The 10,075-nt window shown below is 34.0% G+C and overlaps 1 long non-coding RNA gene across 1 annotated transcript; it reads right to left on the bottom strand.

The window, feature by feature from the left end:
• Positions 1 to 7,921: 7,921 nt before the first annotated feature.
• Positions 7,922 to 9,081, bottom strand: LOC141594335 (uncharacterized). Its single transcript, XR_012522130.1, has 3 exons — positions 8,942 to 9,081; positions 8,111 to 8,387; positions 7,922 to 8,018 (listed from the first exon to the last, which is right to left on the bottom strand). It is a non-coding gene; the product is annotated as an uncharacterized LOC141594335 (long non-coding RNA).
• Positions 9,082 to 10,075: the final 994 nt, after the last annotated feature.

The following is a 10,075-nucleotide window of genomic DNA, read 5'->3' as shown; positions in this document are numbered from 1 at the left end:
CTCGGTGATCTTGCATTGCTCGCTTCTCGGCGACCCCAACTCTTCCTCGACAAAGGTGCTCGCTCTCTTCCCTTACTGACCTCCAACTCTTGCCCTGACAGACCTTCTCAAAGCATTTTTGCAACCACCTCACAAACTATGGCAGCCCTGGATGCCTCTCTACCTGTCCGGGTGAGATTGAAGTACTACCTCATTTCCCCGGATGTGAGCGACTCACAGTTAACTTTATCCACTTTCTCTTCCAAGCTAGAAACCCTAGCCTGGGCATCCCCGAGCTGACAAGCGGTAGCCAACCCGGCATCCAATCCCTACAAGAAACAAAAGAAAGTCAATCAGCCAAATGTAAAGCAACACAAAAGAACATATGACAAACAAAAATCCCCTTACAACTAACCTCCTTGGCTTGAGAAGCAAGCTCATCAGCCTTTGTCACAAGAGAAGACAAGATAGAAACCACTTTAGTAGAAGACTCAAGAGTATTAGCAGATAAAAGCTGGCTGCCCATCCTAGCAGAAAAATCATTTATCCGTGCCCGGGCAGCATCCATATCATCAATCCTAGCAGACACCTGCCTGATACTCCTGATCGGTTGAGCTTGAATAGGCTCTTTCTCTCTCTCCTCCTCTTCAGGGATGACATCTTCCTTCCTTCTCTTGGAAGCTTGAACAACCTCCGGTGATACTAGCCTGGGTGGATCCTGAGGAGGCTGGACATCAGAAACCAAAATATCAAGTGTCTTATCACTCCCACTAGCCTCCTGGCTCTTGGACTTCAAAGACAATCCTAGCGACTTGACTTTCAAATCTTTTGCGAAAAAAGTGGCCAACCTAGTAGAAGACCTGAATACTGAATATACAGAGAATATACATAAATATCAGATGAGAAGCAATAAGAAGACAACAATTAACATAAAAACATATAGAAGACGTACAGGAAAGAACAGTGGGGCCAGGCTTGCCTTTGGGTACTTTGACCACATTCAGCTTGGTCTTCATATACCGGGGCAATAATTCCCTGCCCAGACTAGCAGGCCAGGCCCTCTCTTACTCAGGAATAGCAAGGAAAGCCTCTATCCTAGAAATAGCTTCCTCGTCAAGAGGATCAGAGTTCCAATCAGGAGCTGCAAAAATCACCAAAAATATACAGGTAAAACTCCAAACATCCTAATTTGGTGTAATATATATAGTAAAATAAGAGTACAGGAAACCTACCACTCTCCAAGGGAGGATATCTCAGATAATCAAAGCCTGATCCCAGACTCTCAGTCCGGATGAACAGGAAAGTCTTTGCCCAACTTTTATCATCTCCAGAGTCCAGGTTAGTAATTAATGGAGACATTTTCGACTTGATTCTCAAATTAAAACGACCATTAACAGGATTCTTCATATGATATATTGCCTTGATATCATTAATAGTAATTACAAGATTGTGTTTAGCACATAAATTTTCAATAGAATGAATGAGTTTCCAAACCATTGGCATAATCTGAAAAGGTGATACTTCCATAGCACGAATGGTATCAATCATTAAAGAAGTAAAACGTAACTTACAGCCTGCTTTGAACGCCCATTCAAAAATACAGAACCAACCAGGTGACACCCAGTTAGCTCTGACTGGGCAAGATTCAGGAATCCATACCTCAGTCGAATCAGGAATAATATTTTTCTCCCTTAAAACCTTATCATAGTTTGTTTTCAATAAGTTCTCTTCAGGAAAGTAAGGATCCAGAGATTGAAGAGCAGAAAAAATAGAATCCTGATATTTAAAAGCTATAGCACGAGCAGGAGGATCAACTTCAACAACCTCCTCCTCCTGGACGTCTTTAGGTTCAGGTTCAGCAGCAGCTTTCTGGGGTGCAGGACGTTTTTTGGCTCCCATATCCTTTATTATTTAGTGTATTGTGATGAATTTTATTTTATAAGTTAGCAGAATAGAACTCCTGGGAAATAGGGGAGAATTTTGGAGAAAATTTAGCAAAGAAAGTGGAAGAAAATTGGTGGAAAACAAACTCGTCACAAGTACCATATTTATAGAAGGGGTTTAACGGTGCAAAAACCCTAGAAATTGCAAAACTGTCATCATGACGTCACACAAATTAGCCGTTATTTAACGGTAACTATGAGTCGAAGAGTCATTGAGCAAGTATAATTCTTTTTATTGTTTAACCCGGTAAAATTGACATCTCACCCCTGGCCTGATCTAGCATGGGTAAAATGTCAAGGGGCAATTGTTAGGACCAGTTAAGCCTGGTCTGACTCTAACCTGGCCTGACCTTACTAGGCTGATTGAGGCAACCAGAGACCGGACAAATCTAACTATTATTTAGCTGTTGAAGAATATTATAGCAAGCAGGCTACTAAATCCTGGAAGAGAAGCCTGATGGTAAATGCAGAATAGCCTGGCAGGGCATTAAAACAGGCTGGATTAAGAAGATAAACAAGAAAAGCAGTTGTTGAGAATGAATAATCGTGTCCTATTCTCAAGGAAGACCAAGTCCAACTATAAGACTATATCATCCATGAATCACGACGGGTAAAGGAGAAAAAGCTGAAGATTGGTTAAGAGTAGAATAAGTCAAGCGGATTAATAGGGAGCATGCCCTATTAATTAGGTAACAGCTCCGACAAAAGGGAGGAACGTTGAGATCAATGCAACGTTCATATTGGTAGAACTATAAATAGCATTTGTAAATAGATAATTATTCATCAATTACTCCTTAGTTATTCTACATTTTATCTCTCATTACTTCCCAAATATTCGATCGTATACGCTAATTTGTACTCAACTTATCCATATAATATAAGCAACATTCTTTATACTTAGTCTTTTCTTATTATTTACTCATTAATCTTTTCCAAACATATAGAACTAGATACCCAAATTACTCTCTAATCAGGCCGGATTCATCCAGGAAAATCCTGCTAAAACACATGGTATGTAACTTTAATATTTATTATATGTACCTATAATATATATTTAATGTACCTCTTATATAAATAAAATTTACATAATAAAAAATCGAGTCATAATTGATAACTAATTAAAATAAACATGATATGTACCTTTAATAAGTATTATATGGACCTATATTATAAATTTAATGTACCTCTCATATACATAAAATGTAAATGATTTATTCATCCGTGCAAGATAATTAATTAAAATAAACATGATATGAATCTATAATCGTTAATAAATGTACCTATTGTAGATATATTTAATGTACCTCCTAAACAAATTAAAGGTACTTGATGATTTGTTGAAACGTAATTGATAAATAATTTAAATAAACGTAAATACTTTGATATGTACCCATAGTTATTATAAGATGTACCCATAGTTATTATAAGATGCACATAACGAATTAATGACATGTATTTGAAAAGTATTTGAAATATACATAACATGTCATACAGAAAAAAAAATATTATGTACCTTCAATGGTAATAAAATGTACCTTTGACATAAATATATTGTACGTATATACATTTTTCGTTAATTTATAATAATTATACAAATTATAAGTTCAAATAATAATTATCATAAGTACATAAAATATTTTGATCAATTTTGATCATGTACATTTAACTAACTGGGCATTACATTGATTTTATACTATTAAATGTACTTCTAGCTTATATTAAATGTACCTTTAGTATAAAATCAATGTACATGCTGAGTTAGTTAAGGGTACTTGACAAATATTGAACAACATATTTTATGTACTTGTGATAATTATTCTTTGCATCTATACTTAATATTTAATGTATCTCCAATATAAATAATGTGTCCCCGATAAATAAGCGAAATAAAGTTAATAAATAATTGTAGTAAACATGATATGTACCTATAATTATTACAAAATGTACCTTTATTATAGATGTACCTATATTATACGGTCAATGTACCCCTTACATATATATATGATGAACCTAATGAATTAATGATATGAATTTAATAAATAATTGAAATATACATGACATGTCATATAGGAATATATTATGTACCACTAATGAAAATAAAATGTACCTTCGGCATAAATATATTGTACGTACATTTTTCATTAAAATAATATGACCTATAACAAATGTAACTTTTATAATAATTATGTAAATAATAAGTACAAATTATCATAAGTACATACGATATTTTGTTCAATTTTTATCAAATATATTTAACTAACTAAGCATTACATTGATTTTATACTGAATGTACATTGTATATAAGTTAGAAGTACATTTAATAATTATTATAGGTACATGTTGTTTTAACTCAGGTCTTAACATACATACATATATCAAAAGAGATACAAAAATAGCAACAAGATACTTGTGGCACAGTGGTAATAGCAAGCACATCTCAACCAAGAGGTTTTAGGTTCAAGCCTCACTACCAACCTTTTTGAGGTTTCACTTAATGGTTTATCATCTTTGACTACTGGCCGCTAACCACCGCTTGTTATAGAATAAGATAAAAGAGAAAATGTAGAGAGATAATAGAAGGGATGATTTAATCGTCATAGTATTATTCATCTCAATAGGGGAGTATATATATTACATCTCATGAGCGAAAAACCTAATTACATAAGTATTATAATGGACCGCAAAGTCCAATGTACATCTACATAAGACATTTCATAACACTTCCCCTTGGACTAACATTACTGAAGAACATGCCTCATAATCAGCTGCTTCGTTAAAACCTTTCCATGGAAAACCCAGTGGGACAAAACCATGGATAAGGAAAAAGAGTACAGCGGGTGCACACTCCCCCTGATGGTTAAATCACTTGAATTAATTTAAATGCAACTCATGATGAAGCAAAGTTTCTCGATCTTGGAAAAGTTATCTTCATATTTGACCAACTATATAGGTACCTTCGATTAATATGAAAATAGTAATTCATAACGATTTTCACATCTTCACTTCAAATAATCTTGTCACTTTTGTAATACTGCACTTTTCTTTGATTGATCATATCATCAACAATAATATCCATGCATATGATATGTGACTAAGTTCTAATTCTATATCATATGAAGTAATGCAATGATGTAATATGAAAACAATATGAAAATGCTTAAATTAGTCTCTATATATGGACATGCATGATGACTCGATAATGCAAACTGTACAGTTTTATTTTCAATATCCATGATTTGGATGGAATTTAGGTTTATGAGCTCGTTAATAACCATATATATGTCGACTGTCAAATGGACTTATAAAGTCCTAATTCAATTGGCAATTGAATATTGCGCGCAAATGTTTATCCGTTTTATATGGATATACTTTTATGATCATATACTAGAATTTCTAGAATTGATATTTTTCAAATATTACACTGTAGGTGTAATTTCATATGATAAAACTACTTTTGTTTTACCAACTTTTCACTTACTTTCTCCCCCTAAGGTGGTAAAAACTATATCCAAGATAGATTGCAATCATTTATATAACCACCTTAGAATACGATTTCTCATTTCATATACAAATGAGATACAATTGTGGGCTTCTTTAAAATCAAAAAATATTTTGGGGAGTGGTGAATAATGTAATTGGCTCTTAGTGTGCTGAATCAATACGCCCAATTTAGAAGATCAACTTGTTCACATGATAATAATCGAACTGTGAAATGTAATTGCACAATTACTCGTATTTTGTTATGTGGTTTTCAAGCCACTAAAAGCAATATCAATTTGTATAATTGAATTTATTAGGTCTTTTCAACCCCGAGTATTATTGTGGAACATACCAATGTTTGGATCTTCAAATATCAATCATACTCAAATTTAGTGTAGTCTCCTGTTGTAATACGGAGTAATATTTATATTTTACACATAAGAGTTTTAGCAAATTATAAGCTTTATGTTTATAATAAATGGGTATAATCAAAACCCGAATGAACTCAATGTTACATCAAAGTTCTTTAAGCATGTGTTGATCATATATGACATTCCATGTCAACTTTTGATAGTAGTTCGCAGCAATTTATTATAGTCCTCCATATTTGGAGTTGAATATGCCTTAATATGTGCAATTGTGCACTACTAACTTGCCAAACTAAAGTTAGATGCTAACTTATACTCCCTCCATACCACACTAATGGTAACATTGGGAATCTTGACACTATTCATGGTCGTAGGGAATCTTCGATATTATTCTTAATCTATAAGACAAAATATAGTCATGTGAGATCTTGTTTGATTTATCGTCATGAATGCTATAAGAATATCAAATTTTTATAATTTTTACTAATGTGTAACGAAAGATATTCACGTTGTAAAACGTGTCTCGATAAGTGTAAAAAGTCTCAATGTTACCATTGGTGTGGTATGGAGGGAGTAGTTAGCTATTATATCGTATGTGCTCAAATAATTTATCGTCATCTCGCCAAATATATGATGTTATACGACACATTTAGTGTCTTAGGTAAATTGACAATAATTAATATCCCTTTGGGAAATATGACGAATGATAAATAATTAAGTCAAAAGAAATTAGAAAATATGATTTCCCGTTCAAGAATGAAAAAATATGAGTAAGACTACTCCATAAAAATTAGTCTCACATTAAATTTATAGGAGACTCAGCCACATTTTAGAGATAGTGAATTGATAGAAGGTCATCCACTACAAGGCTGAAGCCGGATAGCTACTGCAAATTCAGTAGCTAATCATACCAATTCCGTCTCTAATTACCAATTGCGACAGAATTTGATACAGAACTTAGTTAGTCGCTAATAGCAGTGTCGCTAATTTAGCGACCCAATTAGCTACTACATTCAGCGACTAATGTAGCGACTGCCCTTACTGTATCTAATTTTGCGACTACTTTTGAGACTAATGTATGAGTAGCTAAATTAGCGACTAAAGCTTACTGTAGCTATTTTGAAACCGGTTTTGAGACTAACGTATGCGTAGCTAAATCAGCTACTGAAAACCTATTGTAGCTATTTTTGAGATTAAAGTACGTGTAGCTAAATTAGCTACCAAAAAGTTATTGTAGCTATTTTAGAGATGAAACTAGGTGTAGCTATTTTACAGACGGAATTAGTTGTAGCTATTTTAGCGTCAAATTACTTAGTAGCAAAATGGACACAATTTGAGACGGATATGCATTTGTATCAATATTTGAGATGACACAATTAGTAGCTAAACATGGTAGCTCATTTAGATACCAATGATCCGTTTAAGTAGCTGAATTGCATTAAAATGAACAGTAGCTAAAATGATCAAAACCAATTTTTATTACCATCTCAAAATCCAAAGACAAATTCTATTACCATCTAAAAATCCAACAACAATAACCTCGTTCGAAAATCCAAAAACAAACACATGGTTCAAAAATCCTAAAGCAAACACTGAGTTTAATAGCGCAAAATCATTTCTCAGTTTATTCAAAACATATCAAATATCTAAATAAGAAGCCAAGACATTATTGCCCATAAGACGAAAAGTCTGACATACGCGCCATATCCTTCTTCATATCTAAAAGCGTCATTTGAATTTCTCGCTTTTCTTTTTCACTACTCTCCTTATACTTCTTCAATTCTTCTTGTGTAGCCTTGAGTTCATCTTGTGTAGTCTTAAGTTCTTGTTTTGTAGTTTCGAGTTGTTATTCTAGTTGTACGACAATGCTGGAAGAAGGCAATTCCTTACCCGTTTTACCCGCGTCCGGAAGTGGGTAATAGAATTGAAACAAGGTACCCATTCCATACACAGTGCCATCTTTATTGATGCCACCCGCAACCTCTAGATATGCATTGTTATCTTCATTGGTACCACGTGTTCCAGCGTTTTTCCCATACTTCTCCTGCAATGAAGCCAAAGTTAAAGCACATACGAAGACTTTGATTTTTCATATTATAACTCATACTTAATGCAAAATGATAATATGTTGGTCAGAATAACTTACCCAAACATTTTTCGCTTTATCATCCACCCAATCTCCATCTTCTTTCATATGAGTTTTGCGGAACCAGTCAGCCGGTGTAAGAATTTCTTTGTGTTTATCGTACTTTGTATAACATATTAAAAAGTTGTGTAAGTATAAATTTGTAAACTATCAAATCCACATAAACTACCATATCCAATAATATAGGTACTTACGTGACGACGTGCCAACTCCCGAGCTAAAACTGAGCCTTGGATATGTGCAATACCCTTGTTAGGTCCCTTTTTATTTTTTGATTCTTGTTTGGACTTTTTCTTGAATTCAGTTGTATGTTTTATCTTCTTGATGCCCTTTCTAACCTCTTTGCTCATCCATTTAGGGCATTTTTTTTGCCATTGCCTTGTATACCATGTCCCTAAGGCGCCTTGCAGTTGTTTTCTCAAACTCGACTTGAACGGCATCCTCAAGTGTTGGGTCCCATGTAAAACGGGTCTGCAATATACAATTAATGACAGTTGCAATCTTCTGAGCACCAAAAAAATTATACATAAAATTGCCAGATACACACAGACTCGCCAATTAGCATCATAATCTACCAAATAACATTATAATGTACCAAATAGCTGTACACATGCATCTAAACAGGCTTGACATATGAGAAAATAATAAAGATGGTGGGTGGACAAATTCCATACTAACAAATCTAAAAATCTTATTACATTCCAAAGTATAATGCCATTGTTACTATAACATGCTCAACAAATATGAGACATACATTATTACATTCCAACGTTTAATGCTAACATGTCGAGTGTATGCAACTGCTACTATAACACGCTGAGTCAAAAAATAAATTAGGAGTTAAAGCATGTGAAGGCAATAGAGATATCCGGTCAGCAACAATAACGGAAACATCTAAGTTAAATATCCAGCAACAACAATAAACAATAACCAGGCTCTTCACAACTGAAACATCCAGTGTGTCTAAACATTTGTCTAAACAATAGACTGTACATCATTAGAAGTAAGCAAATTATTACGTGTACCTTAAAGATATTCCACCACAAAATTTTCTCATCATCGTCCGCATTCGTCCAGCATGTGCAGGGATGCTCAAAGTGTTTCTGAATGCTTTTAGTGACAGCCCGTACAGCATAGTTGTTCTTAAACCTAGTATTACAAACCCATAAAACCATAATATCTTTACAAAATAGGCTCACACAAAAATAGACTGAAACATGACAGTAATACATACAGTCTAGTTGAATAAAAATTCAATGCATTTGTTTCATAAAATAGCTATACCACAATTTGTCAGGCTCGAGTTCCCTAGGCCCCTGCCCTGGAGCGTCTTCTTCAGAATCTTCATCAGAATCCTCAACATCAGTATCAGTGTGTTCATTCTCTTCATCCATCTCTTCCTCCATTGATGGTGGTTGCGTCTCATCATCATCACTTACAGTAGCGCGAGAACCCGAACCCGAACCCGAACCTGAACCCTTGACAAATCTTCCCTTGACAAATCTTGAATTAATAGGCGCCATCTAAACTGAGAGATTAATTAGTACAATGATGATAAATATCAGTTGCAATTAAAAACTTACCAAGTCTGAGACATAAGTCAGGAAATAAGGTAAACAAATCAATAAGACGGAGTGAGTATAAACCAATGTTGATTCTATTGATCGAACGAGACATAACAAATAATCCAAACTACTTAGTAATACATACTAGTTTAATCACAGACATTTGTAACAGCTAAACAAGAGATGATATTCCAAAGCAATCAAAATCAACAATTGACAGTGTATGCTAAAGCAAAGAAAGGACAATCTTTGATTAATATTTTTACCTGAAGAAACTTTGACTCATATTGAAATTGTAATTGATCTGAAGAAGCACATCATCGGGTGATTCATTATTGTTATTGACGAAGCATGATCCATATTGAAATTGAATGAGTTGCAGAAGGGTAGGCGAGTAGTTTTTTTGTGTATAATGAAGTTCTGGGAATAACATGAATTGGGGGTTTGACTAATGAATTGGGTTTTTACGACTTATTTACTATGTGCATCAAACCTAGAACGGTTCCATTCTCATAAATAAACAAATCAAACATGCCTATGTTTCTCCTACACCATCAAAATAAAGAATATAATTATTATTAATATACTAACAGA

Source organism: Silene latifolia, chromosome 8, assembly GCF_048544455.1.
Source record: "Silene latifolia isolate original U9 population chromosome 8, ASM4854445v1, whole genome shotgun sequence".
NCBI classification, from domain to species: domain Eukaryota; kingdom Viridiplantae; phylum Streptophyta; class Magnoliopsida; order Caryophyllales; family Caryophyllaceae; genus Silene; species Silene latifolia.
The sequence above is the reverse complement of the archived record's forward strand: the minus strand, read 5'-3'. Positions and strand labels throughout refer to the sequence as shown.